The sequence below is a fragment of the Aquarana catesbeiana genome, linkage group LG04 (assembly GCF_042186555.1).
Source record: "Aquarana catesbeiana isolate 2022-GZ linkage group LG04, ASM4218655v1, whole genome shotgun sequence".
NCBI lineage: Eukaryota > Metazoa > Chordata > Amphibia > Anura > Ranidae > Aquarana > Aquarana catesbeiana.
Window position 1 is genome coordinate 93,189,164 of NC_133327.1, and position 16,168 is coordinate 93,205,331.

The following is a 16,168-nucleotide window of genomic DNA, read 5'->3' on the forward strand; positions in this document are numbered from 1 at the left end:
AGAGACTGTGATCAGAATATAGGAGTTGTTGGAGTCTGGGAACATGGTCCAAGAGACAGTAGTAGACTGGAGACACATCACATGAGACTGCTAGAAATTCCGGCTATTACAGGGAGATGGGGGACCCAAGAGTAGTGTCTGCAGGGCACAGGTTGGACACCTAAGTTGTAAACAATTGTTTACAGCCCATGAAGCTGCCATCTTTGCCTTAGTTTGATCTACAGTGGGTGCTGCACATGTGATCAGTTATAACAACAGCCATTTGGTGGCTTGACAGTTTGGTTGAGAGCACAAGCAACTTTTACCTTTCTCTCTCACGGCATTCCCCAGATGTAACTGTTTTGAGAAACTGATCGATGGGTTAAGTTCCACTTTAAAAGCTTCAGGTTAGGTTCACATATATGCATCCAATTTGCATGACAGGAGAGTGTGATCAGCTGTCAATGGAGCCGAATCACACAGGTCCGGGGTGACCGCAGTCCGGATTGCAGAAGGGTGCTGTGCATCTTTGGGTCCGGTTCAAGTGCGAAATAAGGCAAAAATTCAGAGTTGAATCGCACATGAATCGGTGAATAGACACGCACCGGGCCCCATGCTGTGAACCGCAGCCGGAGATATGTGAACCCGGCATCAAAAAGAAAAATGTTTCTGCAGCAGTTTAGTGCCCCGCCAGCATTGTACCTACAGAATGTCACACAGGGTCACTAGAGGGCGGAGCAACTGCTCACCTGTTTCTGCAGCGTCACTCCCTCATTGGCTGGATTATGGTGCTAATGCTCTCCCTCGCTGGTGAAGGACAATTGTACAGTGTTTCCGCCATCGAGGGACTGACAACACACTAATCCGACCAGAGAGGGAGCATCACCATGGAAACGGGTGAGTTATTTCTCTACAGGTTAGTCGCCTGTAGCATGCCAAGATCACAAGTATTAGGGGGACCATACATGTCACAATCTGATTGTACAATCTTCTTTTAAACTTACCAATTTTTACCTCAAGGAGCACACATTTACACAATGTATTTAGTTTGTATCCAATGCACAGGGCCTTCTATGAGAGAATTGGTGGTGGATGTAAAGCAGATTGTACAGAGCTTTAGCTGGAGTTGGGCTTTAGGATTTAAAATGTGACCATTGAATATGATAGCCTGATGAGGGTCAATTACCAGCTGTGTCTCTGCTGGTGTGTACACAAGGCCTATGCAGGCTCCTTCTGGACTGGTGTCTTAGAGATCAGTTATACCCGATTATCATTCTTCTCAGGACTGGTATAGATAGTACATTGCAGGTACCCCTCATCTCCTCTATTACAGGGGATAATGAACAGTCGGTGCAGATGGCGGAGATCTGGGGAAATGAAGGTGTGGTACGGGCCGCCTCTGAAGGATTTGTCACCATCAAGATTGACAGTAAGAAGTTTGTGAACCTTTATTACTTTAATTTTATGTAATAAGTTGTATTTAATAAAGTCTGATACAAGATCCATCTGTATGTTCTGTGGCGGTGTAATAATAAATACATTCTTCCATGATTACTGTCTGTGAAGGTTCCTATGTATCCAGGTCATAGCATAGCTAGTAGTAGTCACATTCAACTGGACTTGTTCTGTAATGTTGAAGGTCCATCATACCTTCTCCAGAACTGAAGAAGTGGGATGAAGAAGCTATAAAATGACTTCAATATTACAGAAAGTCTGGCTGAATGTGACAATCTACTACCAGCTATGCTAATAATATATTGTTAGACAGGGTTGGTAAAGGTTGGCACACTCAGCCTGAGGACTGACAGCTGTTGGACTGTTGCCAGGGCATGTTAAGAGGAAGTGTTGCCAACCTACCAGATTGAAATTTACTGACACAACACCCAAAATTTACTGGCATTTCCAAAAGTTACAAAATCACAGTTTTAAGCGCACATTTTACTATTTAGGCTACAAACAAGTAAAATATGCAATTAGCGGTGTGATTTAAAGGTAGATATTAAAGGCAAAAAATATATATATCTTTTTTTTTATTTACGATAGTAAATACAATCGATTTACACACACGTGAAATTGACTCTCATAGTGACACTGACAGCAGTGTGCAGCAGCACAGATGATAATGACACCTCACCGATATGACACGTCCCCTCCTGAGTTACAGTGACAGTCTCTCTCTACACCAGATGGTCCCTTCAGTCCAAAGAGCACTGACAGTCCTGCTCCCAGCTAGAGAAATATTACACCAATTCACATCAGTCCCCCCTGCCCTTACAAGAAGTCAGAGCTTCCCGGTGAGATAACCCAGGCGAGTTCAGATTCATATCCGAACATGGCTGAGCCCATCCTTAGTCTGGACATGAGCAGAGATAGGAGGACCAGGTTATGACACCAAAACAGGAACTTCAGTTGGGTTTTCTGTAAAAAAAAAAAAAAATCAGCAGATACAAATACTATAAATACATATTTTAAAAATCAGTAGCATGTCCAGGATCCAGAGCTTCCCGCAGCCAGTTCTAAATACCGCCACCGGTCCCGACATCACCATCTTTGATACAGGACTTGACTTTGACTTTCTAAGGAAGGAAGAATATACCGTTGGAAAATTATTATATTAACTATCCATGAATTTTGACCCCGAAATTATTGCTCTCACACCGACGGTCACAGTGATACTTCACATAAATGCATCCTACGCTGAATGTTTGCAATGGGGTGATTTTACAATTTTTTTCACTTAAAAAAAAAAATTAACACTTTTTTATTTCCTTTCTTTAAAGTGGAACTTCACTTCTAAAAAAAAAAATAAATAAAAAATAAATGATCCCCTGCAACAAATATTGCAACTGTTGACCTTTTAAAATGGAGGTACTGACCAGTCCCTGCTATCATTCAGCAGACGGTTCTTCGCACTTCTTTGGGTCCCCAGCACCTTCATCTTGGGATTTGGGAGTCTACTGTGACTTCCTGAACAATCTCAACCGGCACCCCGCTGTGCATGCATGAGATTGTGCAGTGAAATAAGACTGGTTCTGCAGGCTCCTTGCATGTGTGACATATCCTAGAGGGCTGGGGGCAGAGAAGGGGGCGGGGTGAGCAATGTCATTCTTGCCCATGTGAGATACGAGGAAGTGGGAAGGGGGTACCTGTCCAAAAAGGTAGTGGCTCCCTGAAATAAGAAAACAAAACACATTTCAAAGTGTTTAGGGTGGGGAGGTGGATAAAGCGGCACTTCACTTAAAAGTGAAGGTCTGCTTTAAAAGGCCACTCCGGGATCAATGTCACCCGGCCACCTACCACCATCTATGTGATTGTTGGAAAAAAAAACCCATCTAAATGCCCATTTTTACATAATAGGCCGCAGCCCAGAGTCTTCTCCTATTCCTATTCTGCTTGGTGTCCTTTGATGGGCAGTGATATGGACAAACAGTATGACCGTCGGCTGGGTCCTCTCAGGAGTTAGAAGATGACCAAGATCATGAGAGGGGGAAGGTAGGGGATTGGAGGGCACAGGGCACCATGGCAATGCTGGATTAGCGGTCCTGCACACAACTGGTAGTAATAAGGGACCTGGATGGGGGACTTAGGTGAGTATTGCCATCTTCACTGGGTAAGAGGGAAAATAGACAGTCAGCACCGGTTTGGAAAGGGGGTGAGGGGGATGGGGTAAAAAGGTTGTTTTACTCCTGAGTGGGGCTTCAATATAACATGCTGAAGATAGAAAGCAGCATAGATCATAATAATAACACAACCTCAATTCCAAAAAGTTGGGACGCTGTGTAAAATCTACATTAAAAAAGCAATGATTTGCTAATGTGTGTAATGAAAATCTCCTGCGCTGCCTCAGCGTGTTCCACACCAACCAGTTTAATTTTTATAATATGTTGTAGTGCTACTTTTTAGTACCTACAACGTCTATTAAAATAATAATGACAAAATATTACATACACAATATATATGCGTGAATAATGAAAAGGGGGCAGTGACAGATCGACTGTTCATACAGAGTATGAACAGACGATCTGCTATCTTCCCTGCACAGTCCCCATCCCCCACAGTTAGAATCACTCCCTAGGACACACTTAACCCCTTCACTGCCAGTGACATTTTTACAGTAATCAATGCATTTTTAATCGCACTGATCGCTGTATTAATGCCAATGGTCCCAAAAATGTGTCAAAATTGTCCGACGTGTCCGCCATAATGTCACAGTTACAATAAAAATTGCAGATCTCCGCCATTACTAGTAAAAAAAAAAAAAAAAATGCTATAAATCTATCCCCTATTTTGTAGACGCTATAACTTTTGCGCAAACCAATCAATATACGCTTATTGCAATTTTTTTTTCTTTTTTTACATTTTTTTTTTTTATATTTACAAAAATGTGATGGGTGCACTCACTGTTGTGAGATACTGTGTATGTGTGTGTGTATATATATATATATATATATATATATATATATTTATTTATTTATTTTTTTAACCACTTGACCTCCTGGTCTTTTTCTGACACATATATAAATAAAGCAGAAGCCCTAGAGAATAAAATGGTGGGTTTTGCAAGTTTGTTATGTGACACGGTAATTGCACAGCAGTTTTTCAAACACTTTTTGGGGAAAAAAAAACACACTGTTTTACATTTTAAGGCAAAAAAAAAAAATAATACATAACCCAATTTTTGGTGAAAAATAAAGGATGTTACTCTGAGCCAAACATGTCACGCTTTAAAACTACGCACGACCGTGCAACGGCAACAAACAATGTCAATTTTACTATCCATAGGTGACGCTTTAAAAGCCTTCACAGGTTTCCACTTTAGATTTACACAGAAGGTCTGCTTCTAGAATGACTGCCCATGATCTGACCTTTGCCGTTTCACCTTACACGTGTGGGAGCAACGCGTGCATTCACCTTTGCACAAGGGCACTTTACTTTAATTTATATATATATATATTTTTTTTTTTTTTACAATGTCCTCGCTTTAAAAAACACATTTTTTAACTATTGCTGCTGTCAAAAACAATGTAAGTACTTCCTGTGACAGCAATAGGCATGTGACAAGTACTCTTTATGGAGCGATCTGGGGTCTATAAGACCCCAAATCCCTCCTCTGCACTTAGAAGCATTTGATCACACCAAGATCATTATCACTTCTGGGTTACTATATTATAGAGCCCAACAAAGCTGATCGGGTCTTTTCTGGGCTCTGTGATCAGCTGGCAGAAGCGCCAGCTGGTTGATCAGGACTTCCAGTGGAATGGGAGATCCCAATACAGCCACAGAAAGCGGCAGGAGACATCCCCTCTTGCTGCTTGTAAAAGCAGTCCAGCGGCTAATTAGCCACTAGGATTACTTCTACAAGAAAGCTGACTGTCTGCTCTAAAAAAATGGTGCCGGGGTGATGCCTGCAGTTGTAAGCATCATCCTGGTATAACAAGATAAAGCCTAGTGAGGTACGGATATGTCACAGGGCGGCAAGTGTCAGAACACAACTTGTGTCTTCTATTTCAGGGGTCCCCATCAGAGTTCCCCCCTTAAATCGGGTGTTCTTATCAGAGTCCCCCCTTAAATCAGGTACTCCCCATCAGAGATCTCCCTTAAATCAGGTGTTCTTATCAGAGTTCCCCCTTAAATTGGGTGTCCCCATCAGAGTCCCCCCTTAAATCGGGTGTCCCCATCAGAGTCCCCCCCTTAAATCGGGTGTCCCCATCAGAGTCCCCCCTTAAATCGGGTGTCCCCATCGGAAGTCACACAATCATTTCCGGGAATTCTCCTCCTCCATCACACATTATTTATTTATTTATTTATTTTTTAAACGTGCTGCACATAGTTTATTTAATGCAGCTAATAATAAAATTAAACTGGACATCAGTGAGTTGGTGTTCAGGCAGAACTACCCAATCACAGTCTCTACCAAATCACAAATCCTGCCTTATGGAGGAGGGCACGTGGTTGTGATGGGTTGGAGAAATTGACAGAACATTGGCTCTCCCCTCCTCTGAGACGAGAGCCGTGTGACGTGGTAAATAAAGGGGCGGGCCAATCCTCATCGAGGAGGCGGGCGCGCGAAGGTTGACCATGTGGATGGCTGCGTGCGCTCCGCAGTGTTGACATTGGGTTGCTAGGTAACCCGCATGCTGTGCCTGAGCAGCCGCGCGGCGCTGATTGGCCGGTACAGCCGGCTTCTGCAGTCTGTCAGATTGTAATGGACGGGAGTTGAAATTGGTGGCGGGGTCGCATGTCCAAGACAGCTGGGCTGCTCCTTGAGCCCGCACCGCCCATCCAATGTACCGCATGGCTGGGGGGCGGAGACTAGAAGTCAGCAGAGAGCGAAGGGGAGGAGCTGGAGAGGAGAGCCCACCCCCTCCCACCATGGCAAACACCTGGCATCTGTAACCATGACAACACCTTGGGGCGTCTCTCACTCTTACACGACTCCGCCCCTGTTCTGAGATATCTATTGGCACCTTTATCCCAACACCGGCGTAAAATTAAAATCTGGGATGGGGGGTACAGCCTGCCTAGATCCGCCCATGGTGACTCACTTTCCTCCGATCCTTTATTAAAAATGTCGGACTCGGCTTCAGTAAATGCCCGCCCCCTATCTCTCTAATCCCCTAATTACAATCTCCGCCCTCTTACCAGCCAAAGGCGTTCCTTTAGGGAGACATCAAGGTGGGCGTGACGGAGAACAGGCGAATCAGTCCGCTCCTCTAGCTGGCTAATCGCTGACTGAACCTCCCTCAGAGTGACGCACTAAGTTAACGCCCTCTCGCCGCGCGCTTGCATCTGATTGGCGGTCTCCATAGCAGGCTCCGCCACTTCATTTCTGCTATCAGCTCGCGGCCCTGCCGCTGTCTGATAGGCGTGGCCTGTGTTTTGCTCCTCCCCACATTCTCTGGCTGGCACAAAGTAGTGATAGTGGCTGACGACTTTGTGCTTTTCATCGATGCAGAATGAGGACCAGGACCGGAACTAGGGGCGGGGGTGGCGCCTGTGCCTGAGGAGCCGTGCTGAGTGGCCTGTGATTGGCCGGTACAGCCGGCTTCTGTAGTCTGTCAGATACTAATGGGCGGGACTTAAATTTGGACAGCTGGGGGGCTCCTTAAGCCCGCGCCGCCCATTCAATGTATTGCATGACTGGGGGGCGGAGACTAGAGGTCAGCAGAGAGCGAAGGGGAGGAGAGGAGAGCCCACCCCCTCCCATCACGGCAAACACCTGGCGTCTGTAACCATGACAACACCTTGGGGCGTCTCTCACTCTTACACGACTCCGCCCCTGTTCTGAGATGTCTATTGTCACCTTTATCCCAACACCGGCGTAGAATTAAAATCAGCCTCCGCCGCGTCAGGAGTGGAGAAGGGTTGTGGGTGGGAGGTGCAATTACAATCTGGGATGGGGGGGGGGGGGGGGGCGCACAGCCAGCCTAGATCCGCCCATGATAAGTTTCCTACGATCCTTTATTAAAGATGTCCGACTCGGCTTCAGTAAATCCCCGCCCCCTATCTCTGTAAATCCCCTAGTTACAATCTCCGCCCTCTTACCAGTCAAAGGTGTTGCTTTAGGAAGACATCAAGGTGGGCGTGACGGAGAACAGGCGAATGATGCGGCTCCTCTAGCTGACTGACTGCAGACTGAACCTACCTCAGAGTGACGCACTAAGTTAACGCCCTCTCGCCGCGCGCTCGCACCTGATTGGCGGTCTCCATAGCAGGCTCCGCCACTTCATTTCTGTTGATTCTAAGCTAGCGGCCATGCCGCTGTCTGATAGGCGTGGCCTGTGTTTTGCAGGTCCCTGGCTCCTCCCCCATATTCTCTTGCTGGCACAAAGTAGTGATAGCGGCTGCCGCTGACGACTTTGTGCTTCTCATCGATGCGCTGCAGGATGAGGACCAGGACCGGCACTAGGGGTGGGGCTTTTGTCTGAGGAGCCGTGCTGAGTGGCCTGTGATTGGCCGGTACAGCTGGCTTTTGTAGTCCGTCAGATACTAATGGGCGGGACTTAAATTTGGACAGCTGGGGGCCTCCTTCAGCCCGCGCCGCCCATTCAATGTATTGCATGACTGGGGGCGGAGACTAGAGGTCAGCAGAGAGCGAAGGGGAGGAGAGGAGAGCCCACCCCCTCCCATCACGGCAAACACCTGGCGTGTGTAACCATGACAACACCTTGGGGCGTCTCTCACTCTTACACGACTCCGCCCCTGTTCTGAGATGTCTATTGGCACCTTTATCCCAACACCGGCGTAGAATTAAAATCCGCCTCCGCCGCGTCAGGAGTGGAGAAGGGCTATGGGTGGGAGGTGCAATTACAATCTGGGATGGGTGGGGGGGGGGCACAACCAGCCTAGATCCGCCCATGATAAGTTTCCTACGATCCTTTATTAAAGATGTCCGACTCGGCTTCAGTAAATCCCCGCCCCCTATCTCTGTAAATCCCCTAGTTACAATCTCCGCCCTCTTACCAGTCAAAGGTGTTGCTTTAGGAAGACATCAAGGTGGGCGTGACGGAGAACAGGCGAATGATGCGGCTCCTCTAGCTGACTGACTGCAGACTGAACCTACCTCAGAGTGACGCACTAAGTTAACGCCCTCTCGCCGCGCGCTCGCACCTGATTGGTGCGAGCATTTGAATTGCTCTTCAGAGCACATTAGACAGGTAGCGAGAAGGTGTTGTATTGCCTCCTCTCTGCCTGCTTTATCTCAACTGAAGGGTTTTACTGCCCCCTTCACTTTATTTTTGGAGGAGGAACAATGAAATGGCAGCTAGTGTCTGTCAGGAGATCAACGTTTGTTTGTAATGCATGAATGAATTTTATCTGATGGTTCAACTATATTCCCTTATGCTAGTTATGTATGTATCACGTTGTTTGCACTCAGCACTTTTATTAATTCATTTTGCACAGCATGAAATCAGCACATCTATTTAACCGCTTGCCGCCCACCGGCTGTCATATGACAGCCAGGCGGCGTGGCTCTCGTTCTGGGAGGGCGTCATATGACGCCCTGACCTTCCCAGCCCACCAGGGCCCACCGCCGTGTCACTTGGGACCCGATGCACGTGCCCGGCGGCCGCGATGTCTGCGGGCACCCGCAATTGCCCGGTAACACAGCAAGACCGTGGATCTGTGTGTGTAAACACACAGATCCACGTCCTGTCAGAGGAGAGGAACACCGATCGGTCTCTTCCCCTTGTGAGTCCCCCCCCTACAGTTAGAAACACTCCCTAGGAAACATAATTAACCCCTCAATCACCCCCTAGTGTTAACCCCTTCACTGCCAGTCACATTTAAACAGTAATCAGTGCATTTTTATAGAACGGATCGCTGTATAAATGTGAATGGTCCCAAAAATGTGTCAAAAGTGTCCGATATGATCGCCGCAATATCGCAGTCACGATAAAAATCGCAGATCGCCGCCATTACTAGTAAAAAAAAATAAAAATGCCATAAATCTATCCCCTATTTTGTAGACGCTATAACTTTTGCGCAAACCAATCAATATACGCTTATTGCCATTTTTTTTTTACCAAAAATATGTAGAAGAATACATATCAGCCTAAACTGAGGAAAAAATGTGTTTAAAAAAAAATAAAAAAATTGGATCATTATTATAGCAAAAAGTAAAAAATAATGCGTTTTTTTTCAAACTTGTCACTATTCTTTTGTTTATAGCGCAAAAAAATAAAAACCGCAGAGGCGATCAAATACCACTAAAAGAAAGCTCTATTTGTGGGGGAAAAAATGATAACAATTTCATTTGGGTACAGTGTTGTATGACCGCGCAATTGTCATTCAAAATGTGACAGCGCTGAAAGCTGAAAAATGGCCTGGGCAGGAAGGGGGTGAAAGTGCACTGGATTGAGGTGGTTAATATTTAGCTATTTCTCAAAGTGTTTGTATATTCACACTTTATGCAGTCTGCTGCTTTCTCCATTTTTTTATCATTTTTTGGATGAATTACCGCTAAGTGCTTGAGTCTGTGCACATTTATCAGATTCTATGTAACCTGTTCCTCTTAAGCCACTCCCACTGTTAGGTGTTATCTCTACATGACCTTCATCTTGTGGCCCTTAAATTACTATACTTAAAGAGGAGGTCCGGATTAAAAAAAAAAAAACATTTTAAAAGTCAGCAGCTACAAACACTGTAGCTGCTGACTTTTAATAAGCATACTTACCTGTCCAGGGTGCCCGCGATGTCGGCCGCCCGAGGCCGATTCGTCCATCGGATCGGGTCTCAGCGCCGCCATTCAAAGTAAGGAAAACGGGCAGTGGAGACTTGCGGCTTCACTGCCAATTTCCTACTGCGCATGCGCAAGTCGCGCGGCGCTTTGTGAATGGACGGCTGTGTTCTGGGACACACACAGTTCCCAGAACACACCGCGCCACCTTCCCCAGAAGAAACGTGAGGAGCAGAAGACTGAAGATCACCGCGGTATAGGAAGTGGCAGATTAGGACGATCTGCCTAGCAACAGCCATTTCTGGTAAGTAAAATTTTTTTTCAATTTTTTTTTTCACATTTTTAGGAGCATTTTGATGCAATTTTTTTTTTTTAGGGTGGACCCCCGCTTTAACTACCCCACTACCCCATTGACTTGAGGTTATTGCTGGTCCTGACACCTTGTTAGGGGTTATCATTGCTGGTCCTGACACCGTGCTAGGGGTTATCATTGCTGGTCCTGACACCGTGCTAGGGGTTATCATTGCTGGTCCTGACACCTTGCCAGGGGTTATCATTGCTGGTCCTGACACCTTGCCAGGGGTTATCATTGCTGGTCCTGACACCGTGCTAGGGGTTATCATTGCTGGTCCTGACACCTTGCCAGGGGTTATCATTGCTGGTCCTGACACCTTGCCAGGGGTTATCATTGCTGGTCCTGACACCTTGCCAGGGGTTATCATTGCTGGTCCTGACACCTTGCCAGGGGTTATCATTGCTGGTCCTGACACCTTGCCAGGGGTTATCATTGCTGGTCCTGACACCTTGCTAGGGGTTATCATTGCTGGTCCTGACACCTTGCTAGGGGTTATCATTGCTGGTCCTGACACCTTGCTAATGGTTATCATTGCTGGTCCTGACACCTTGCTAGGGGTTATCATTGCTGGTCCTGACACCTTGCTAGGGGTTATCATTGCTGGTCCTGACACCTTGCTAGGGGTTATCATTGCTGGTCCTGACACCTTGCTAGGGGTTATCATTGCTGGTCCTGACACCTTGCTAGGGGTTATCATTGCTGGTTCTGACACCGTGCTAGGGGTTATCATTGCTGGTCCTGACACCTTGCTAGGGGTTATCATTGCTGGTCCTGACACCTTGCTAGGGGTTATCATTGCTGGTTCTGACACCTTGCCAGGGGTTATCATTGCTGGTCCTGACACCTTGCTAGGGGTTATCATTGCTGGTCCTGACACCTTGCTAGGGGTTATCATTGCTGGTCCTGACACCTTGCTAGGGGTTATCATTGCTGGTCCTGACACCTTGCTAGGGGTTATCATTGCTGGTCCTGACACCTTGCTAGGGGTTATCATTGCTGGTCCTAACATATGTTGGGGGCTCTTATTGCTGGCTCCAATGGAGCTTCTTTTTCTTCCACAATCTCTTTAGGGTACCTCCAGGCTCTATTCAGCCTATAGAAAGAGGGAAAGGTAACACACTATAGACTGGGAAGAAACACTCCCTGTTGGCCACACCCACATTGTAGCCACGCCCATACAAAAAAATTTGGCGCACCAGCTCCCCCACTTATGCTTTCAACACATGCTCAGCACCCCCCAAAAAATTGTTCTGGAGATGCGATGAAGTGATCAGGGCTGCGGCTGACGGAGAGGATTTGTGCATCTCATTCATAACATGGAGATAATGAGGAGAGGGAGGGGTGTGGGATACTGAGACTACCATGGCTGGCTGGTGGCAGTGCAGAGCTGAGGAGGGGGCGCTTACCATGCTGGTCTGAGGTGGAGAGGCCCCTCACCTTGTACATATAAAATCTATGACCCCCTCAACAGTAAATGGGGCTTTGCACAGCAGGCCTGATTTGGAAGGGCCCTTACCCTATAGGACTAAAGAGGAGGGTCCTCTGACAGTGTACAGTAAATTGAAGGCTTGGAAGGAGGGGGCCCCCTCACAGTGCTTAGTTTAGGGGCTTCTTGTAGTGGTAAGGGCCCCTGACAGTGTACAGCAAAGAGAGCCATCACCCTGTATACCTGAGGGGGTAAGGGGCCCCTGAAAGTATACTGTGACCCCTCCCCCCCACCCATCTCCGCCACATATATGTTAATGCCTCTTTTCTTCGTGTATTTAACCACTTGCTTACTAGGCACTTAAACCCCCCCTCCTGTCCAGACCAATTTTCAGCTTTCAACGCTGTCGCACTTTGAATGACAATTGCACGGTCATACAACACTGTACCTAAATGACATTTTTATCATTTTATTTCCACAAATAGAGCTTTTTTTTGGTGGTATTTGATCACCTCTGCGTTTTTTTATTTTTTGTTATAAAATTTTGCAAACAGGTAATTTTTCTCCTTCATTGATGTACGCTGATGAGGTTGCACTGATGGGCACCAATGGGCTGCACTGATGGGCACCGATAGGGCGGCACTGGTGGGCACCGATAGGGCAGCACTTGTGGGCACTGACAGGCGGCACTGGTGGGCACTGATAGGCGGCTCCGGTGTGCACTGAGAGGTGGCACTTAAGGGCATTGATAGGTGGCATTGGTGGGCACTAATAGGTGTCACTGATAGGTGGCACTGATAGGTGGCAGTGATGGGCACTGATAGGTTACACTGATAGGCAGCACTGCTAGGTGGCACTGATGAGGCACTGATTGGCACCACTGGTGGGCATTGATAGGTGGCACTTGTGGGCATTGATAAGTGGCACTGGTGGGCACTGGCAGGGGGTACTTATTGGCGCAGAGGAGGAGACAGATCTGCCTCCTTCCTCTTCGGGACCGATGTCCCTTGAACATAAGCCGGTGATCGGCTTTTTTTGACAGCGTGAGGAGAAAAAAAAATGATCACGAGCTTTTGTTTACACACGTGATCAGCTGTCATTGGCTGACAGCTGATCATGTGGTAAGGGGCCGATCCGATCGGTGATCACCGGAGTCTTGGTGACTCGGTGATCACAGCGCGCGCCTTGCAGGGGGAGCGCGCAAACGGGAGGACATCCTATGACGGCCTTCTATATAGCCGTCATTCGGCTATAGTGCGGACGGCAAGTGGTTAAAATGTAGGGCCCAATACTGAATGCTATTGGAGGGGAGGGAGGCTTACCCTTTAGTTTTGAGAAAGAGGCACAGCTGATAGTCCGGTACTCAGTATGGTGGGGTAAATCCAAAATGTTAGGAGGTGAGGGGAAATCTTTCCCTTGGAGACACCTGGTCTGGTGACAACTGTCCAATGGGGAGGGGGGATTCCTTTCACTTCCTGTTGTGTTTGTGGGACAAGAAGTCAAAGTTCTCATTACGGGGCTAACTCTTCCCAAAACTAGAATAGCATAGTTGCCAACAGTCCTGATTTTCCCGGGACAATCCCGATTTTGGGACCCTCGTCCCGATTGGAGGCTGTCCCGATTTGGGATTTTCTATAAGGAAAATCAGTAATGTTGTTTTTGGAGCAGCGGGCTCCAGCAAAATGGCCGCTGGCACCGCCGCTCTATCTTCCCCCCAGTGTTGAGTGGAGAGAGGAAGGGGGCTCGATCCATGCAGCCAATGAAGCGGCTTCTTTAGCTGCACGGCCCCTCCCCTCTCCACTGAAGCAAGCAGAAGACACGGCGCCATCGCCGTGTCTTGCCGAACGTTCCCCAGCCCCGTACTGCGCAAGCGCTGCGCCTGCGCAGTACAGGGGGTCCTTCATTGCCAAGGGGAACTTTCTCGGCAGAACACCAGCCGCTCCTGCACTGAGGGGGGTCTGCACTGAGGGGGGGTCTGCACTAATAGAGGGGGGGGCTGCACTGAGGGGGGGTCTGCACTAATTGAGGGGGGATCTGCACTAATTGAGGGGGGGACTGCACTGAGGGGGGTCTGCACTTATAAGGGGGGGCGGCTGCACTGAGGGGGGCTGCACTGAGGGGGGGCTGCACTAATAGAGGGGGGGCTGCACTGAGGGGGGGTCTGCACTAATAGAGAGGGCTGCACTGAGGGGGGCTGCACTAATAGAGGGGGGGCTGCACTGAGGGGGGGTCTGCACTAATAGAGGGGGGCTACACTGAGGGGGGGTCTGCACTAAGAGGGGGGGGCTGCACTAATAGAGGGAGGTCTGCACTGATGGAGGGGATCTGCACTGATAGAGGGGGTCTGCACTGAGGGGGTCTATACACTCTGCAGGGGGCACCTGATGCAAGGACAGACTCTGCCGGGGGCACCTGATGCAAGGACGGACTCTGCTGGTGGCACCTGATGCAAGGACAGACTCTGCTGGTGGCAGGCGACGTGGCTAGTGACACGCTCAGGGATCCCACTGATTCGGCATTATGGTGAGTTGAATGATTTAATTTTATATTACAATGTAATAATAGAAATAATGCGCTTCAATCACCCTGACACCATAACAACCATGGTGCCGGGATGATTGAAGCGTTAACACCAGGCGTTTGGAGTATCTTTATCTGCTGATTGTTAAACTTTCTAGAATACACATATTTCTATTGTGTAGGATCTGGGGCTGCTGTCCCGTCATTCCCCTCTCCCCCTTTCCTTCTCCCCCTTTCCCTCTCCATCCCTCATTCATCTCAGACTCTAACCACACCCTCTTGAGCCACGCCCACTTGAGCCACGCCCACTTTCCATATAAGCCACACCCACTCTTCACGTAAGCCACGCCCACTTTTCATGTAAGCCACATCCACTTTTCGCACTTCTTTTTTTGCTAAGCCATGCATACAAACGAATGCCCCACCCCCTAATTATTGTACGGCTCCGCCTACAGCCAAAAAAGTGTCCCACATATTTTTTTTGCAATGTTGGCAACTATGGAATAGAAACATAGAAACAATAGAAAAGTGATGGCAGAAAAAGACTGAGTAGTCCAATCGAGTCTGCCCTCTTCTTTTTTTGGGGGGGGGGGGGTTTGGGTTCTGGATCCCGTCCCACAGAGACAACAGGAAGTCAAAGGAATTCACCCCCCCCCTTAGACAGTTGTCACCAGACCCAAGGGTACTTCCTGTTTGATAAATCTGTTGTCACTAGAACAGGAAGTGAGGGAGAATTATTCCTCTAACAACACCATAAATAGCAGTAGAAACCCAGCAGAGATTCTTATCCTTCCCTACTCCATCCAACTAAATAAGGAATAAATATTCTGGCTGGACATTCACTGCTTCCCAAGTGGTAGTGAAGTCTTTTTAGAAGTGCAGACAGGCAGGACTTTTTATGACGGCAGAAACTTTGTCTCATAGATGGGTGTCCCGGCCTGTATCTTATACCTAACAATGTTCAAGGAGGAAGCAGTCAGCTCAGAGCTCTCTGTTCTGTTTAATATATTTGTCCAGCCAAAATCATTATTTTTTTATTTTTATAGTTTTGGATGGAGTGGGGAAGGATTAGAACTCCTGTCAGGTTTTTACTGCACTAATTCTATGATACCCTAAAGAGATCCTGTCACCAGACTGTTCCTTACAGCAACAATCTTCCCAATAGATTATATGTACATCTAACATATTTTTCCCCAGATATTTTACCTGTAAAAACCATTGCCAAAGGGCTCCGCATACAATGCAATGAATATTCAGTGTCAGAGACAACAGGATAAAGTCAGAGACTACGATCATGATACAAGAGACAGTCAGAGACTACAGAAATGATACAAGAGATGGTCAGAGACTACAGACATGATACAAGAGATGGTCAGAGACTACAAACATGATACAAGAGACGGTCAGAGACTACAGACATGATACAAGAGACAGTCAGAGACTACAAACATGATACAAGAGACAGTCAGAGACTACAAACATGATACAAGAGACAGTCAGATACTACAAACATTACAAACATGATACAAGAGACAGTCAGAGACTACAGACATGATACAAGAGACGGTCAGAGACTACAGACATGATACAAGAGACGGTCAGAGACATGATTCAAGAGATGATCATAAACTGCAGACATGATTCAAGAGATGATCAGGGACAGTGAACAGGATACAAGAGATGATCAGGGACAGTGAACAGGATACAA

The 16,168-nt window shown here is 47.4% G+C and overlaps 1 long non-coding RNA gene across 1 annotated transcript; it reads right to left on the reverse strand.

Moving 5' to 3' along the window:
• Window positions 1–1,994: 1,994 nt before the first annotated feature.
• Window positions 1,995–7,301, reverse strand: LOC141139358 (uncharacterized). The gene is made up of 2 exons (XR_012243750.1): window positions 6,622–7,301; window positions 1,995–2,397 (listed from the first exon to the last, which is right to left on the reverse strand). It is a non-coding gene; the product is annotated as an uncharacterized lncRNA (long non-coding RNA).
• Between the last annotated feature and the right edge of the window lie 8,867 nt (window positions 7,302–16,168).